An 18422-nucleotide genomic window follows, 5' to 3' on the forward strand; every position below is an offset into this window, starting at 1 on the left:
TGTTCTCCAGCCCATAAATAAGTGTTCTGTCACAACCAGCAGAAAGCCAGAGGCAAGGCAGGCAGATGGCAGCAGAAGGCCTCGGGATGGACCTGGCCTCGACATGGTGGTAACAGGACATGGCAGTGACAGCCAAAGCCCACTGTCTTCTGGCAGGACAGACAGACAGCCCTGCTAGGAACATAGTGGGGAAGGCAGCCTCAAGATCCCAGGCTGGGCCTGGCACACTGGGAGGAACCGCTGGCATGAAAACTTAAGAAAATGCAGAAGGGTAGCCTCAAGCAGACTCCCAAACTAAAAAGGAGTTGGAGAAACCAAGGTGGCATCTACTGGTAAAATCTTCCATTCGTGAGGACATCTGAAGTCAGTCCTAAGAGCTGTGGGAGTACTGAAAAGGGAAGCATAACACAAAATGGCAGAGGCAGTTAGGATAAAGATTATATATAAAGTTTTAACCATATCATTAACGAATCTTTAATAATTGGGTAAAATGGACTAATTTTATTAGAAATTCAAGACTAATTACACTCAAAACTAATGTGTAGTTCAGTACATAAAGAGCATTCCCTTCTATAACGAGATTTTAGTGTAAAATCATAACAGCACGTTTAAGTCTTCTGATTAACTTCTCAAATTTCAGTAAAAATTACTTTATAAAAACATTTAGATTTCTCTTCTGTATCGGTATAAATAGGCTTGTAGGGATTCACTGCATGTAAGAATATCCGGTTAAAAAAAACAAAAATACCTCCCATTAAATCACAGAACAGTTTCTGTTGGAAGGGACCTTAAAGATAATCTCATTCCAACCACCTTGTTGTGGCCATGGTCCCATCCAACTTGGCCTTGAACACCTCCAGGGATAGGGCACCCACAGCTTCTCTGGGCAGCCTGTGCCAGTGCCTCACTGCCCTCTGAGTAAAGAATTTTCTCTTATAATCCCAAATAAATCTCTCCTCTTCTGTGAATAATAAAAATAAAAGGAAAATTACAGTTTTGATTATCACAGAGTCATAGAGTGGGTTGGGTTGGAAGGGAATTCAAGGATCTTCAAGTTCCACCCATTCTGCCACAGGCAGGATTGATAACTGCTAGATGAAATAATAAATCAGATTGCCCAAGGTTTCATCCAACCTGGCCTTAAACACCTCCAGTTTCAGGGATTCACAGCCTCGCCAGGCAACCTGTTCCAGCACCTCATCATTCTCTCAGTAAAAAACTTCCCCTGACACCTAATCTAAATATCCCTTCCTTTAGTTTAAAACCATTCTTCCTTGTCTATCACTATCTACTCTGATAGATTTACTCTATTTAATCTGTAGATTAATTGACTAATCTATAGTTAATTAATTAATTAATTTCTCTATTTAATCTGATAGAATTACTCTATTTACTCTGTAAAAAGTTGATTTCCTTCATGTTTATAAACTCCCTTTAAATACTGGAAGGCTGCAATGAGGTCTTCCCACAGCCTTCTCTTTTCCAGGCTGAACAAGCTCAGTTCCTTCAGCCTATCACTTTTCTTCCAAGTAACCTAAAGGAAAGACATTAAAAAAAATAATATAACCTTTTCCAAGAATCAGATTTGCCTCACCACTGAGTGACTACCAGTTCAACCAAACAGTATAACAAGCTTTGCTTCTGTTGACGCTTGCTGGAAGAAAACTCAAACACAATTACAAGTTTCAAGGTCAGTCTGAGGTTTCTAATGCAGTTTCAAATGCAGTTTGAGAACTATAAAGTTCAACAAGTTTCAAATGCAGTCTGAGAACTATAAAAATAAATAAATAAATAAATAAATAAAAATAAAATAAAATAAGTAACTGAGTGAAACGTGTAAGAGTTTTTGTAGCACAAAAATTGGAAAAAAAATGTAGTAAGAGGAAGAAAAGAAATAGCAGTGCGATCTTTTTACACATGTGAATGAGTTGGTATCACTTTATAGATCAGTTGGTACAACTCTGTGTCACTTGTCTAACTGGCAGTTAACAGGTTCATTGTGACTTGTAATACATTGCACTTGGCCTGCCATCTTTTTTCCTGAGTTGAAATAAAAATCAACTAAGCATTCAGTACATGGTTCTTATACAGTTTGATGCTCCCTCTTGATGCTGTGCCAGGTGTGGCATCTTAAGGCCACGTCAATTAGTGACACTTTCCTAGAGACAATGGGGAAAAACAAAGCAACCAGAAAAAAACAACTTGTCCCATTCACATTTAATTTAGCAGTGCAGAGCTTTGGACAAGAGAATATGACCAAAATCAAATGTTTTGTGTTTTTCTCCTCAGCAAATTTGTTCATGATAGAAGGCAGAAAGGCAACTTATTTTTAAGTTTGGATCTACGGCTTGGAGAACATGATCACAACAGCACACTACCCTAAAACCAAATGAAATAGTCTCGCTTTTGAGAATCATAGCACCGACTTCCCCACACAGCTATCATTGCCCTTTCTTTTTTTATCTTGGCACAGTGTCTCCATTTCTGCCATTTGCTTCTGCTTTCTTTCAACAACTGCAACATCATTCATTTCCCATTTGTTTTCTAGTAAGATCAACACTCATACAGAAATGTTGAAAGTCATAACTGTCTAAACGCCAAAGGAAGGAACAGAATCATAGATAACACAGATGATTTAGAAAAAAAAAAATCCACTTCAGCAGGGTTATACACCTATTCAGAAAAAATAAATAAAATCTTATCCATCTCTGCCTCAGAAGACTTTCCTATTTCTGATCTTCTAAAACCTATTTCCTAAATTCCTCCTGCCTATGCACCTGATTTTGCATTGACCTTCTAGAAGCCCAAAACAGGGTGATATGTTTTTATTCTGCAACTTTGAGAGAGATACAGATTTCCTGGATTGGCAGCTGTGTTGATTAGATTACGATTCCTAGCAAGGGAACATAGCTATCAACCTCCCCAAACTATCCTAACACATAAACACCTGCTATCACAACTAACAAAGCCTGCTAACACAGGCTTTCTTATCCTGGCATTAAGTATTCATTACACCAATACTTTCAAAAGCACTTTCAAAAGCCAGTTACCTTGTTCCAGTATTTCCAATTCTACCACAGTGTGCAAGATTTAGTGTCTATTCTATACCAGAGTTAGCAGGTTTCCTAAAGAAGTTGCAACAGCACCATCCTCAAAAGTATTGTCTGTTCAGCCACTTTCACACCACATTTGAAATTAAAAAAGAATGTATATAAAAAAAAGAAGATAGAAGTAGGGATAGAAATGGTTGTTGAACATAGCCTTGGGGCTTGGAGATTTTCAGACCTGTCAAAATTTTTCAAGTGAATCCTTCTTTATAATCACACTGTCCATGTCTACCCTAAAATAACTAAGAATAGGAAACACAGACCTCCCTAATGGATGAAACTCTTTTTTGCCACACACAGTGGAAGTACTGCTTTCATCACAAATGTCAATGCTGACTACAACTCCAATTTAAGAATCCTAACAAATGGCATCTTCAGGTCCTGAAAATAAACAAAACATGCTGGAATAAATCCAGGCACCTGTCAGCCTTGGTTTAAGGATGACTAAGCATACAGAGGAGTAGTGAAAGATAATCATATTTGCCACAAAGTGTAAATAATGTGCTTTGTTAATTTGTACTGTAATACTTTTAAAGGGATCTGCAAAACCAGGAGCTACAGTTTAGAAATCTAATCACTGTTAGAAAAGATGAAGAAAAAATAAATATTATTATGTAATTCATAGCAGACTATGGAGAACTGAATGAAAAATCTGAGGTAAGATTGTACAGAAGCAGTTTGGAGGCTACAATGTCACACAGAATCAGAGAATTGTAGGAGTTAGAAGGGACATCTGAGTCCAATCTAGTCCAACCTCTCTGCCAAAGGAATTATCCTACAGTGGGTCACTCAGGACAGTGTCCAGCTGGGCCTTGAGTGTCTCCAGAGGAGAGTTCACAGCTTCTCTGGGCACCCTGTCCCAGTGCTCTGCCTGTCTAATAGTAAAAGAAGCTCTTCCTCAAGTTTGTATGGAACTTCCTGTGTTCTAGTTTTTGCCCATTGCCACTCACTCGGTCACTGCACAACACTGAAAAGAACCTGACCCCAAAATTCATAAAGAACAAAATGATAATGGAACAAAATCAAATAAGTATGATCTCTAAAACAGTACATAAAAGTTTAAATTGTAAAAGGGATGAAATACAGCTAACAACAGAGAACACCACAAGAGCATGCTTGAAATTATATCATCGGTGACACCTTCAAAAGGACAATATAAAATGAGCACACAAAACAAATGGCAAATGAAACAAACTAATAAACTTGACTTGTGATTTCTGGACAAACAAACAAACAGTATTAAGTATTAAGATAAGTATTAATCTGTCTTCAAGGCAGAGGTCTGTCAGTAGAACAAGCTGAGATAACAAATACAAAATTGATACAAACAACATATAACAGTACAAAACTAAACACATTGATTTATTTGATTGATAAATATCCTGATTTTGCAAACAAAAAGGAAAAAAGGAAGAAATATATATTTATATATAAGTATTTGCTTTCTTTCACCATTGGAATTCAACAAAAGCAAAACAGAATGTGCATTTGTTTTATTGCAGAAATGTATTCCAACGACAGGAAGTATTAGATTACATAATACTCAGCACAGAAAAAAGACACAGGAACAGCTAATGCCTAGAACAGCTGGTTTTGCTAGAAGGGAAAAGCCCAGGTCTTAGGATTAATCAGTCTGTGTGAAATAAAAAAAAAGATGCATATGGTTACAGAGAGAATGAGAGCATTCAAAATCTGCTCTTTTTCGCTCTTCCTAAAAATAACTTTAAAATTAGTTAAATCATCAGTAGAATACAGATAATTAAAACCTTCATTATAATCTGTTTTCCCATATGGGGATGAAATACAAATTCATTTAAAGTATGAATATATTTGAAGATAAGAGCACATAATCATTCTCTGTTATTGAAAATATCTTTCACCTCCAAGTTTCTGATGTGTGCACGCATACCTGAATTACAGGAACAGGTTTTATCACACTGCAGCCTAAATGACATATGAAAGACTGAACTTAAATCATTTTGCTTTAAAAAAATAAAAATTTTATTGGAAAATGTATTGCCTCTATATATGGAAAGCAAAAAGAATACAGTTTGATTTAAAAATTGCTCATTTAATTTGCTGAATAGTACTTAAAACATTGTCATATTTTTAAAAGATTCTTACTTACTTTCCATCTTAACTTCAGAAAAAAAAAAGGTGAACCTCAAATAATGAATATGGAACTCCTATGCCTTATCAAGACACAAATTTCAATTAAAAAAAAAAGGTTCAAAACTGTTCTTAACATTCACAGTTTGCATGTCCACTTGCAATTCACCCATGTTTTAACAATCTGGTCAATGTGATATGTATATATTTTTCCTTTTTCTCTACTTTTAAAATATTGATTTTTAAAATATTGCATGGCAGCATTTTCATGCAAGCCTCAATGAATCTAAAATGGAGGTTAAAAGAGTGAAAATTTGAGTCTTAGTAGAAAATAAAAACTATGATGGGTGAAAGAAGTTCAATAACAAACTACTGCAATTGCGTTGCTATTAGAACTCATTATCAGGATGATGATAATAAGATGCCAAAAGATATTAACAGAAATATGTGTATTAAAACATATAATTGATTACAGAATCAATTTGCTAACTATATAACAAAAGTGAAGGAATATAGTATCTGAAAAGACACAAAGCAAAAGATTTTTTTTTGCAATTCCCTAAGAAACACTGTTAGCTGTTCTGTCGTCTTAATGCAGAAATTTATGTTTAAGCACTAGATTGGCTAAATGTTATGTTGGTTATTCTCTGTACCATAATTTACTTGCAGAAAAGCTCAACTTAGGTTCCCCTACTCCATCACACGATACTTACTTCTGTTGGAAAAAAACATTATGCAACCAACTTGCAAAACACATAGATCACTGTGCATGGACATCTAATTACATTTCAGTAAACTTAATTAACTTAAGTGACAGTAATCCATGTGATAGGTTTGGGTCTATAAAAGCTAGTATGAACACCACTAAAAATCTGGAACAAAAATACTCAGTAGTATGTGTTACTAGTAAAAAAACACACACAAATCAGCAAGAATCAGAGAATCACAGAATCATAGGGGTTGGAGATCATCAAGTCAAATCCTCCTGCTAAAGTGTGTTCCCTAAAGTAAATTCCTCAGGAAGCATATGGAAAAGAGAACAAAAAATAAGTTTGAACTTGGAGTTTTTGGCCCCAAAGGAAGTACATTGAAAGCCAAGTCCTTTCATGCTCTAGACCAAGTCCAGAAATAAATGCAAAGGCTGTATGTATATATATATATATGCATATATACACACACAAACAATTTCAGAATTAAAATCTAGTTATTCTCTTCATCACACTGCATTTCAAAAGGCTTTGGATTTCAGAGCTTATTTATATATTTTTGCTATTTTTAGAGAGTAATAAATAATAATAATAATAATATGTATATACTTGGTCACATTAGAGCACAACATTTTAGGTTCATAGGTTCATAGGTTCATTAGGTTGGAAAGAACCTACAAGATCATCTAGTCCAACCATCCTCCTATCACTATTCCTACCCACTGAACTACTAAATCAAATCCCTTAGCACCTCATCTAAACGCTTCTTGAACAGCGCTAGGGATGGTGCCTCAACCACCTCCCTAGGCAGGCCATTCCAGTGCCTGACCACTCTTTCAGAGAAAAAATGTTTCCTCAGGTCTAATCTAAATCTTCCCCGGCGCAACTTGTGGCCATTCCCTCTCGTCCTGTCATTACTTATCAGGGAGAAGAGGCCCACCCCCTCCTCACCACAACCCCCCTTCAGGAAGTGGTAGAGTGCAATAAGGTCTCCTCTGAGCCTCCTCTTCTCCAGACTAAACAATCCCAGCTCCCTCAGCCACTCCTCATAAGACTTGTGCTCCAGACCCCTCACCAGTTTTGTTGCCCTTCTCTGAACACGCTCCAGGGCCTCAATGTCCTTCTTGTAGTGAGGGGCCCAAAACTGAACACAGTACTCGAGGTGCGGCCGTACCAGAGCTGAGTACAGGGGGATGATCACCTCCCTGCTCCTGCTGGCTACACTATTTCTAATACAGGCCAGGATGCTGTTGGCCTTCTTGGCCACTTGGGCACACTGCTGGCTCATGTTAAGCCGAGCATCAACCAACACCTCCAGGTCCTTTTCCTCTCTACATTCTTCAAGCCATTCTGCCCCAAGCCTATAGCATTGCATGGGGTTATTGTGGCCAAAGTGCAGGACCCGGCACTTGGTCTTATTGAACTTCATCCCATTGAGCTCAGCCCAGCTATTCAGCCTATCCAAATCCCTCTGAAGGGCCTCCCTACCCTCAGGCAGTTTGACACATCCTCCCAACTTGGTGTCATCTGCAAACTTACTGAGGGTACACTCAATCCCCTCGTCTAGGTCATCAATAAAGATATTAAACAAGATGGGCCCCAATACTGACCCTTGGAGGACACCACTCATAAGAGGACACCAGCTGGACTTAACTCCATTAACCACTACCCTCTGGGCATGGCCCTCCAGCCAGTTCTCCACCCAGAGAAGAGTGAACCTGTCCACACCACAGGCTGCCAGTTACCTCAGGAGAATACTGTGGGAGACCTTGTCGAAGGCCTTGCTGAAGTCCAGGTAGACTACATCAACAGCCTTTCCCTCATCTACCTGTCTGGTCACCCAGTCATAGAAGGAGATGAGGTTGGACAAGCACGACCTGCCCCTGGTGAACCCGTGCTGGCTGGGTCTGATCCCTTTATTGCCATGCACATGTCGTGTGATCTCCCTCAATATCATCTGTTCCATAACTTTCCCTGATACTGAGGTCAGGCTGACAGGCCTGTAGTTCCCCGGGTCTTCCTTACGGCCTTTCTTGTAGATGGGAGTCACATCGGCAAGCCTCCAATCTTGTGGGACCTCTCCAGATAACCAGGAATGCTGACAGATGGCAGAAAGTGGCTTGGCAGTCACCTCTGCTAGCTCCCTCAGCACCCTTGGGTGGATCCCATCTGGTCCCATGGACTTGTGGCAGTTCAGATGGAGGAGCAGGTCTCTGACCGTCTCTGCTTGGATCACAGGGGGTGTATTATGTGCTCCATCCCGGACTTCCAGGTCAGGGCAAGTATCCTGTGGACAACTGCTCTGTCTATTAAAGACAGATGTGAAGACGGCATTGAGAACCTCAGCCTTTCCCTTATCATCTGTGGTTACATTCCCTGCCTCATCAAGTAAAGGAGAGAATTTTTCCTTAGTTTTTCTCTTGCTGTTATGTTGTAAAAGCTTTCAGGAAAATACAGGCACAAACATTTTTTTTTTCTGTTGATTTGTTTAGAACAAAGGGAAGAGTTAACAAAAATGAGCAGGGAAGCAAAGATTCTCAAATTTAAGGAATTGCACTTTCCATAAATAACCAATCAAAATTGTCAACTTCCTCATATACACAGCTCATAACATCCTTACAATCATACATTCAGTTTTCCATTGTCATGACAATTAGAAAGAAAAAAAAGTGTAAAAATGATACATGTATCATTTTAATAAATTTTAGTAAAAGCTTCATATGTTTCAAGGAACAAATGATTCAGCATAGTAGAAGAGTTAGGAAATAGTAAAGTTTATCTCTTTCTTTGAAGAGAATTTTGGAAGCAAAACTAAAATAAAGAAAAAGTCTATGCTAAAATGTTCTTCTCTGGATAAAAACTCTCTTTTTTTCTACAATCAGATTTTTGTATTTATGTTTTTATTTTTTTTTATTTTGTTTTAGTTCTTAGATGTAACAGCAGCAGTTATTGAGATAATCTATAAAAAAATGAGCAGACATAAAAAATGAGCAGACTATTTCAGATTTATCTTCTTTATGCCTCCTTCTTATTCCCTCTTTCCTATCACGTTTCAAATAAATATTGATGTGCTTCCTTACGCTACTGGAAATTAACTTGATTTAAAGCTGAAATGAGATACATAGTTAATAATGCCTGACAATGAAGAACTTCAATGGTCCACTACAAGTCCCAGTCTTTATGTGGGAGAGGCAATTTAATTCATCTCCCAGCTATTTAGAAGCAGAAAGGTACAACTTAAATCAGAACTTATTTGAACACCTTGTGAAATGATTAGCAAGAGAAGCTTCTTCATGCCCTACTGGCTATTTCAAGATAAATTCAGTTGTACTTCTGCAACTGCAGAAGTTCCTGATGACTCTATGTCAAAATTTAAAATGAATTTATTTTATGAAGGGAATATATATGTACTATCCTTTCTACATATGATATAGAATTACTGCCTCTATGACTCCTGTGATTAAAAAGCACTGATTTAGATTCAAGTTATTACAAAGTCAGAAACTTTCCTCAAACAAAGCCATGTGTTTGGTAGGACATAAAGAACGTACAATTAATTATAAGCACTGCCTGCTCCAAAATTAAATGAAGGCAAAATAATGTACATCTAACACATATTCTAGAAAACAGCAAGGTTATGTGATTATTGAAGCTCAACCCCCCACCTAAACGCACTACAGAAATTTATTTTCAATCTTCAAATAGAACACACTGGGAAGGCAACTAACAAAGGAAATCAGGACATACTTTCTTTACTATTTCCCAGAGAAAGCTTTTTAAACATAACGCAATCTCTAGAACACCTCTATTCCCAGTAGATTTAATTTCTATGTATTATAATCTATCAAAAACATCATTCAATTTGCAGTTGAATCAGCAAAAGCTTCTTCCATTAATCACCGTGCAAAGTGTTAAATATTTGCCTTTATGCAGGAATCATCCACCATTCCTCAAAGTACAACAGAATATAAGTTGCTATTAAGGTCTCTGCTAGAAGTGTTGCCTGTGATTCAAAAAGATATTACATTTTAGAAAATAGTATAATTTATGTAACACCTTCCAGTGGCCTTTTCATGTCTACTGTGAAACTGGAATTTAAATGCAGCTCCTGTAAAACTCATTCAAAATTTTTTCAAATAAATAGACAATTTATGTTCTAAAGGGAAATTCAGATCTATTTGAGAATAAAATGCAAAGCAACTAGCAGCTAAACCAAAGCAGCATGCATTTTTGAATGACTACATCTACATGCTTGAAGTCATTAACCACTAACACACATACAATTCTTTTTCTGCTTCCCTTGGTCTTTTCTAGAAGCTTAAGCAGGAACACGCATCAAGCAAGAAAACACCTGTCTCAGCCTTCATATCATTTAGGTCTGTTTCCTGAATATAGAAAGAAAATATCAAACCAAATCATCTCTTTTCTCATCTTGCTAGAGCTCATATACACTTGTGACAAATTTTTATCCTCCTTAAATCTAAAACAGATGTTTCACCTTGCATGAAAATATAAATGTAAGTACTTTCAATGATCTGAAAATATACACATTTTTCATGAATCAACTTCAATGCCACACCTTAATTTACTATTGCTCTCTCATTTTCAATGTTACAAAAAATGTTCAGTTTGCCAAAGATCTGATAGAGATAAGATGCAAGCTCTTAAAATTTTGTCTGATTTAGAGGAGCTGAAACATCTATAACAGATCATATACTCAGCTTACTTAGAAGTAAAACATGATTTTTGAATACTTATAAGAAAAACTATTGCAGGTACAGATTCTTTGCCGGCTACAGTTGATGCAAATTCACTTACTGCCTAAAATTTCAATCTATATGTGCTGCATTACTTTTATTTTTACAACATAAAGCATTAGCTACTCTAAAACTTTATGAAGCAGTAACTTTTCATGATCTTTTACTTGCAAGATCATTTTATTAGTTTTCAATGATAAAAGTGTTAATAAAGAAAATGTTCTTATGGATTAATTTGGAGACTCACAAATTCTGGGTTAATTTGGTAGCTTTTTTTCTCTTAAGTCATCGTGTGTGAAACTAGCATTCAGAACAGTAACATCTAAAATTGAAAAAACCAAACACTAGAAATTTCACTTTTCTGTAAAACTGTTTTTTTCAACTATAACAAAAGCTCACTACAAATACGTTAACAAGTACCTTTTCCCAAGGTACGCTTTTGTTATGTTGTCTTCTTCCATACTGACCTGATTTGCTGACAAAATCAAAACCAGTGACACACATCTACCTCATTCTCCTTAGATGTACAGAAGATAGCTGAACTGAAACCAGAGAAGTTTCAGCTGCAGCTAAGAAAAATCATGAAGTCTCTGAGAGCTGTGTTACCATGCATCAGTGAGAAAGAGTATCAAAGTGCTAGGAACAGGGAGGGAGAGAGATAAGCAATATATACTGAGCCTGTGAAAAGCACTTCTCCTTTACTGTCAGCAGCTTCTGATGTGATTTTACGCTCTGGAAGAAAAAGGTGCCTTTCATATCCTTAAGGAATTTCAGGGAGCACTTCCTGCTTATTTAAAAAGGCATTGGAAAAACATATTAATAGTCCTCACAGTGAAGAACGAAAGCAATGAATCACTTCTCCAGTGATCTTCTACCAATCATCTTCTACCTACTTGGCTTGTGGGCTGTAGTGCTTCTGCTTTCAGTCCAGATGAACCATGCATCTGTGCCTGTGGACAAAACCACCACGGGGAGGCCTCACCCCCACCCACAGCAGCCTCTTCCCTCCTAGATTAAGAATTCAGCAAGGAGGTAGAACAGATTACTTTGAGCTCCATTAAACCTGAGCTCTTCGTGCCTCATACAAGTGTTGCTGCCATCAGAACACTGGCCTTTCTCTGTCATGTTGCCATGTTCACTGAACAGGATAATCTTACGGACACGCATCAGATTAGCTCAAGGCGTGGCTACTCAGTCATATCCCTACACCATGTTCATAGGTTCATAAGGTTGGAAAGGACCTACAAGATCATCTAGCCCAACCATCCTCCTATCACCATCCCTACCCAACTACTAAATCAAATCCCTTAGCACCTCATCTAAATGCTTCTTGAACAGCGCTAGGGATGGTGCCTCAACCACCTCCCTAGGCAGGCCATTCCAGTGCCTGACCACTCTTTCAGAGAAAAAATGTTTCCTCAGGTCTAATCTAAATCTTCCCCGGTGCAACTTGTGGCCATTCCCTCTCGTCCTGTCATTATTTATCAGGGAGAAGAGGCCCACCCCCTCCTCACCACAACCCCCCTTCAGGAAGTGGTAGAGTGCAATAAGGTCTCCTCTGAGCCTCCTCTTCTCCAGACTAATCTCCTTAAGAAGGTTACATTCAAATGTGAGCATTCAAACATGTAGCAGTACTTTAGATCTAACACTGGTTTAAGAAATGTTGTTCCTGTAGTGAGGATATGGTTCAAAAAACACAATAACATTTTTTTTCCAGCTCAGAAAATGAAAGCAAGGTTAAAAATGAAATAGAACAAATATCAAAACTATGCTGGCGCATCAAGCCCGCCTGCAGCCAAAACAAAATTGATGTTGTTATTGCCTTTGATCCTAATTACTGCATTTGAATCAAACAGATCCTGCCCATATGCACATTAACATGTGCAACCATACTAATTCAACTTTTTAGAAGTCTCAAATATTTTAGTTTCTTGAATAAGAATTCTTTTAAATCAGCACATTATCATACGAAACCAGCATATAAGGATTCCTTAGGGACGTACTTCTGTTTTTACTTAACGTGTGCTATCTTGTTTGTACATCCAGACAAAACCAAGTTAGGACCAACTAGGCTAAAATTAAGGTACAGGATTTCTCTTTGGTCGTTGAAGCAAGATTGGCAACATTTTTTTTGCTCCCAGACATCAAAACATTTTAATCCTTGAGGCCAGTTAGATGACAGCCAAATAGATCCAATATCATTGGTTAAAAAGTGAATAACATATTCTAGAGAACATCCATTTGGCAATATGTTGCATTGACAGCCATTCTTGTTTTCACCATCCAACTTTTATTTCTCTAAAAATGACACACACGCAAGACATGAAGCCTGAGAAAAAAGACAGCAGAAGTCATACACAGTCTATTGGTTCTGAACAGGAAACATTACACTTGACAAGAGATGTCTAGCTTTAATATGCTGGTTTCTGAAAGGAAAAAAAAATACAGGGCTGCTACTGAATAAAGAAATTCAAAATGAAAATACTACTACTACTACTACTAATAAATAAATAAATAGTAAAGTCTGCATTAAATTCCCAGAAGCTTCTTCTCAGAAAGAGAAAGCACTATATCTTAGGAGGGAACTGCTAAAATACTTAGACAGTAGATAGGACTGGACTTCTCAGATAGCAGAGATAAGTACCACTAAAGAAATGTGTAACATCTTGCTAAAATAGTAGAGATGACAAACATAGATATTAGTTGCAAGATGAAATGGTTGTTATGGTTTAAGGCTTGCTACCTGACACAGAGCCGCAATGAAGAATTCCACGCTACACACAAAATATAAAATTACCCTGGATCATTGCCAGTCTTCCAAAGTTGAGATGTATTAACTTTGATTGGATCTGACTGGACAGGGAGTGCTTACAGCTCCTATTACTTTTTATTGCTTTCCCATCGTGCCACCACAATAATAAATATCTTGTACTACCCAAAACATGCTATGAATATGATAGAGTTTACCCACTGAATAAATTTTCCAGTGCCCAGATTAAAGAAGCATTTACTTGCTAAGTGGAGAAAACTGTTTCTCAGATAATAGCTTACTATAAACCTTACCTAATTTCTTAACTGAGTCGTATATGGCTATTTTCACTGGAAGTATCAGAAAGTCAACTAACTGCTGTACCAATCCAGAAGCAATATAAACTTGGCTGACTAGAATGAGTCAAGGATTCTCCTCTACTCCAACATGTTTACAGTTTGCATAGCACCTGTACGACTCTGACCATAGCAGAGCAAAATCCAGTACAAATCCTATATGATATGCATGGAAAGAAAGCAGCATTTTCAGCATAAAACACAGCTTCTTTTCAGAAACAGAGAAGGAAAGACTGACATAGCCTCTCATTTGTTTCTAACAGAATGTAAATTAGGAAGTAAATAGAGAAGAGAGAGCAACAAACTTGGAATTAGAGACGTGAAATTTGGATTTATTGAGTTTTACTGTGAAAAGTGCTGCAGAATGAAGAAGCTCACAAATGTGAGAACAAAGAATATTCAGTAGAATATCCTGTCTAATGGTTACTTTACTCAAAGCACACACTGAATACAATACATAGAACGTGATCATACTTGTGATCCTGCATTCCCTTCTTTTAAGGGCAAAGGAGGACTCTTATGTATGGTTTAAACTTTTTTGATTAAAAATTCTGATTTCTTCTTTGGTTGGCAGGGGTTCATTGAGTCACTCTTAGTTGTGTCCACCTTAAATGTACAGGTTTTTCAAAATAAAAGGCCTTGCAGAATGCTCTACGGATGTTTACAATGCTCATTAATGTGCCAAGTTGCCCAGTCCTTTCTGAAATGTTGTACATAGCCAAGCCCCTTCCACTCCACAGCTCTCAAGAAGGATCCTAAATACTAAATGCATACTCATGCAACAGATAGCTAAAGGCTGAATCTCCCTGAGACAAAGATCAAACCTATCCCTGTAGCAGTCTAGTCTGGCAGCAGTGGAGGCACACAGTGTTGTTCACACTGCACAGCAGTGGAGGCACATCATGTGTTCTTTGGACCTTTATTTACACTCTGCATCTAATGGAGCAATCATAAAAACACAATGATAATCTGTTAGTAGAAGAAAAGGCTGCTCCTATTTAAATTTGTCCCATGGGAACAGAATATAAATGTCATCTATTTGCAGCAAGTAATTCATGAATGTGCTGTCTAGAATACAAACTGAGTAAACATAAGCAACAAATTAATCAAAATCATGACCTATTTATGAGTTGATTATAGTTAAGAAAATCTGACTACGAGTAAGTGGTGGGTAATTTGTTCTCACACATACGTTGCTGACAATGAATAATTTAACTAGTTCTAGTTATAGTCATCTACTCATTAAGGAACCTCCTTAGGTCTTACTAGAGCTGGCAGAATGATAGAGCTCTATAAAGAGTGAAAAAGAAGGGAAATCAGTACTCCTGAATGTCTATAATATGAGGATCGATTCTATAGAGCTCAACAGTATCATTTGTAGCCTGGACTTCCGGTATGGACATTCCAACAAGATAACATTTTAAAGCCCCACTGTCCAGTACAGGTGACACAATACACAAGGCAGTGGTTAATCAAATTTTCTGTGCTTAAATTACCAAGTAAAACAGCTATGGTTTACACTATGCTTCTTTCTTTTAATTCTGTGTGGAAAACAATATAAATATTCTGGCAAGAGAATATTGTAAGTGTTCTTGGTAATAACATCTGCATAAATCCCAGACTGAACATTATCAGACTCTCAAAGACAAAACTATGTGGCATAGTATTCAATCTTTGCTGTAGAATGTTTCCAGGAAAGATTAATAACATAAACAAGGTATTAATTCACGTAGGGTTTTCATGTTTCAGTAGTAACAGTTACCGGAAAAGGAGCATAGAATAAGGTTATTCATTTGATGGTTTACTGCTCAATTTCTTAAACAGTGTTCAAGATCATCATGTTACTGTTATGACTGGTGTCTTCCAAGGTCCACCATTTCTAGACGGAAGAGAAATTGATGACTGTCTTTGCTTCAAACCTCTTAAAATATCGTTGCAAAAGGCCAGATTGATAAGTTACAGACTAGTAGTTTTAGAAACATTGCAGAGGAGTTTTACAACTGGGTAAAAGCACGCCATGTCTTTGTCTAGGAAAGTCAGAAGTAACACAGCAATTGTGGTTTTTATTCTAACAGATGAGAAAGAGTTTTAACACTCTCTGATTATTCTCTGCTGCAGTGCATATGACACATTATCCATCTGCACTCTGATTTCTCCTGCCGCTCTGTTTTCAAACTAGAAAGTACTAACATATACAAATAGCCTTTTACACTTTCATATTTGAATGGTGACTCAAATTACAACTACTTGATCATCATTATTATTGCATTTATATTGTAGTTTCTGAACTAAAAAGATGTTTCTCAAACTGAGAGAAAATGTCTGTAGCTTCTTTCGACAAAAAACTATCTGCAGATTACTTCTAATAATCTCAACACACCTGAAATAAAACTCAGAAACACACACATCACAAACTGGAAAAAAAATAAGCTTTGTTGCTCTCTTCACCATGAATGAAATGTAGGTAAGCATATATCTTTGCTTATAATTTTAAGGTCCATAGCTTCAAACTTACCACGTACATTATGACACCATGCACATTAAATATGAAAGCATACTCTGATCAGAAGCTGTAGTCCGCCAGGAAAATTACAATACCTCATGCAAAAATTTTATGCAAAAATACACATGTACTGGATGTTGGGATGAGATAGTCCCTAACAAATCACATGGGGCAATGCAAAAAATATTATTATTATTATTATTATTATTATTAATAACAACAATAATAATAAAATAAAACAAAAGGTAAAAGACAGAATCAAATCTTGCCCCAGTCATCTAATAAGACATAGTTTTTGAAATTTATTTGTGAAATGTCTCCACACTTTCATAATTATCGCTGTACGTGGTTCGCCAGAGTTGCTTTTTATCATTACTCTCTGCAATACTATGTACAATTTGAGGTATAAAGAAAGGAAAAAAAATATCACCTTCCAGAACTTCACATACAACTTCCATTGTAAAATATTCCAGGCATCCTTAAACTTTAATGAAACCTGTCTTTATGGCATAAAAATTCAGGCTTAGTTCAGTGAACAGCCCATTCTTTAGAGTTATACTGCACAGGCAACAGTAAATATTTCTTCAGGTTTAATTAGATCTTTGTAATCTAGCCACATCCTAATTTTATCAGTGCTAAACTATAAATTACCATAATCAAGATCCACTGATGGGTATGTGTGACTTCTGTACAGGATATAGAGCGCACATCTTTGGCCTACTGAGCAAAGTTCACAAAAAACATGGAAAGTTTTGTATTATTTTTAAAATACAGCTTTGAATTTGTTTTTTCCAATTGTGCCTGTGTAACCTTTTTTGAACTTTCAAAACCCAGCAACCAGCAACTGTTTTCAGAATGCTCCCAGACAGCACATTTATGATTTTTATTTTTTATTTTTAATGAAGCAATAGGTTTTGTAACCATTTTCCAAATAAGGGCTACTTGGAGTATACTTTCTAAAGATTTTGCTCTCACTGTAATACCCATTCCTCTGAAAAATGCTTTGGAGACGCTTGTATTTTGGCAAAATTTTAATCACAGAACACCTAGGCATGCAAATTGAAAGGAAAAAGGAGGGGAAAAACCAAGCACACAAAACTGTGATATACAGAATACCACTTTGCTCTAAGTTTTCTCTACTGAAGAAAGAAGTAAAGTTTTTTAAACATAAAAAGTTGTGAGAATATTGATCATTCACTAGCCTGCTTTACTTTTTGTCTGATAACAGAGACAAGTCTTAGTTCAGAACTTCTGTTAGCACTTTCCTTGATTTTCCTTTCTGAACTGAAAAATGTTTCAGGGATTTCTGCCTGACCAAAGCTAGCAGTGCTGTGCTTGTTCTAAGCAAATGAATGTGCAGGAATTGATATATCCCTTCTTTCTCTGTTAGAAGTCAGTGCAGCAGAAGATTAAGATGTGTTTCCGAAGCAGTAAAATATATTTTTGATACCTGCAGTAGATGTTAAATCCCAGCACATCAGAATCTCCAACAGAACAATGACTTGGCAGAGGTTTAAGATATGAAGACTGCTGACACAGCAGATTAATGCACTTGTATGCTCCCAGTTTCTTCTCTAGTAATATTATCCCTATTTAAGGCTAAATGAAACTAGATTACACTGTTAATACTGTCAGGGTTATTATCCCTTGAATATTTGTATTCTGATAACAAGGATAGGCAGATGAACGTGAGACAGAGGAACAAAGAATTTTCTCTTAACCGGTGCCCATCTGATTCAAAGAATGAGATTTTTGCACCTTTGGCATCTGTGGCCTGTGCCTTGTCAAAAAGAACTTGAGGGTACTGGTGGCTGACAAACAGGACGTGAGCCAGCAATGTGCCCTTGCAGCCCAGAAAGCCAACCCTATCCTGTGCCGCATCAAAAGAAGCATGGCCAGCAGGGCAAGGGAGGTGATCCTGCCCTCTGCTCCAAACTGGTGGGGCCTCACCTGGAGTACTGTGTCCAGATATGGAGTCCTCAGTACAGGAGAGATGTGGACCATTGAAGTGTGTCCAAGGAGGGCCACAAAAATTATCTAAGGGATGGAACACCTTTCCTATGAGGACAGTCTGAGAGAGCTGGGGCTGTTCAGCCTGGAGAAGAGAAGGCTCCAAGGTGACCTGAGAGTAGCC

The 18422-nt window shown here is 37.2% G+C and overlaps 1 protein-coding gene across 2 annotated transcripts in view; it reads right to left on the bottom strand.

The window, feature by feature from the left end:
* Positions 1-18422, bottom strand: part of SEMA5A (semaphorin 5A) — a 311498-nt gene that overhangs the window by 92334 nt on the left and 200742 nt on the right. The gene's annotated exons all lie outside the window — the stretch shown is intronic.

This window comes from Cyrtonyx montezumae, unplaced genomic scaffold (genome assembly GCF_038088225.1).
Source record: "Cyrtonyx montezumae isolate F1298 unplaced genomic scaffold, pur_monq_1.0 scaffold_8, whole genome shotgun sequence".
Lineage (NCBI taxonomy): Eukaryota > Metazoa > Chordata > Aves > Galliformes > Odontophoridae > Cyrtonyx > Cyrtonyx montezumae.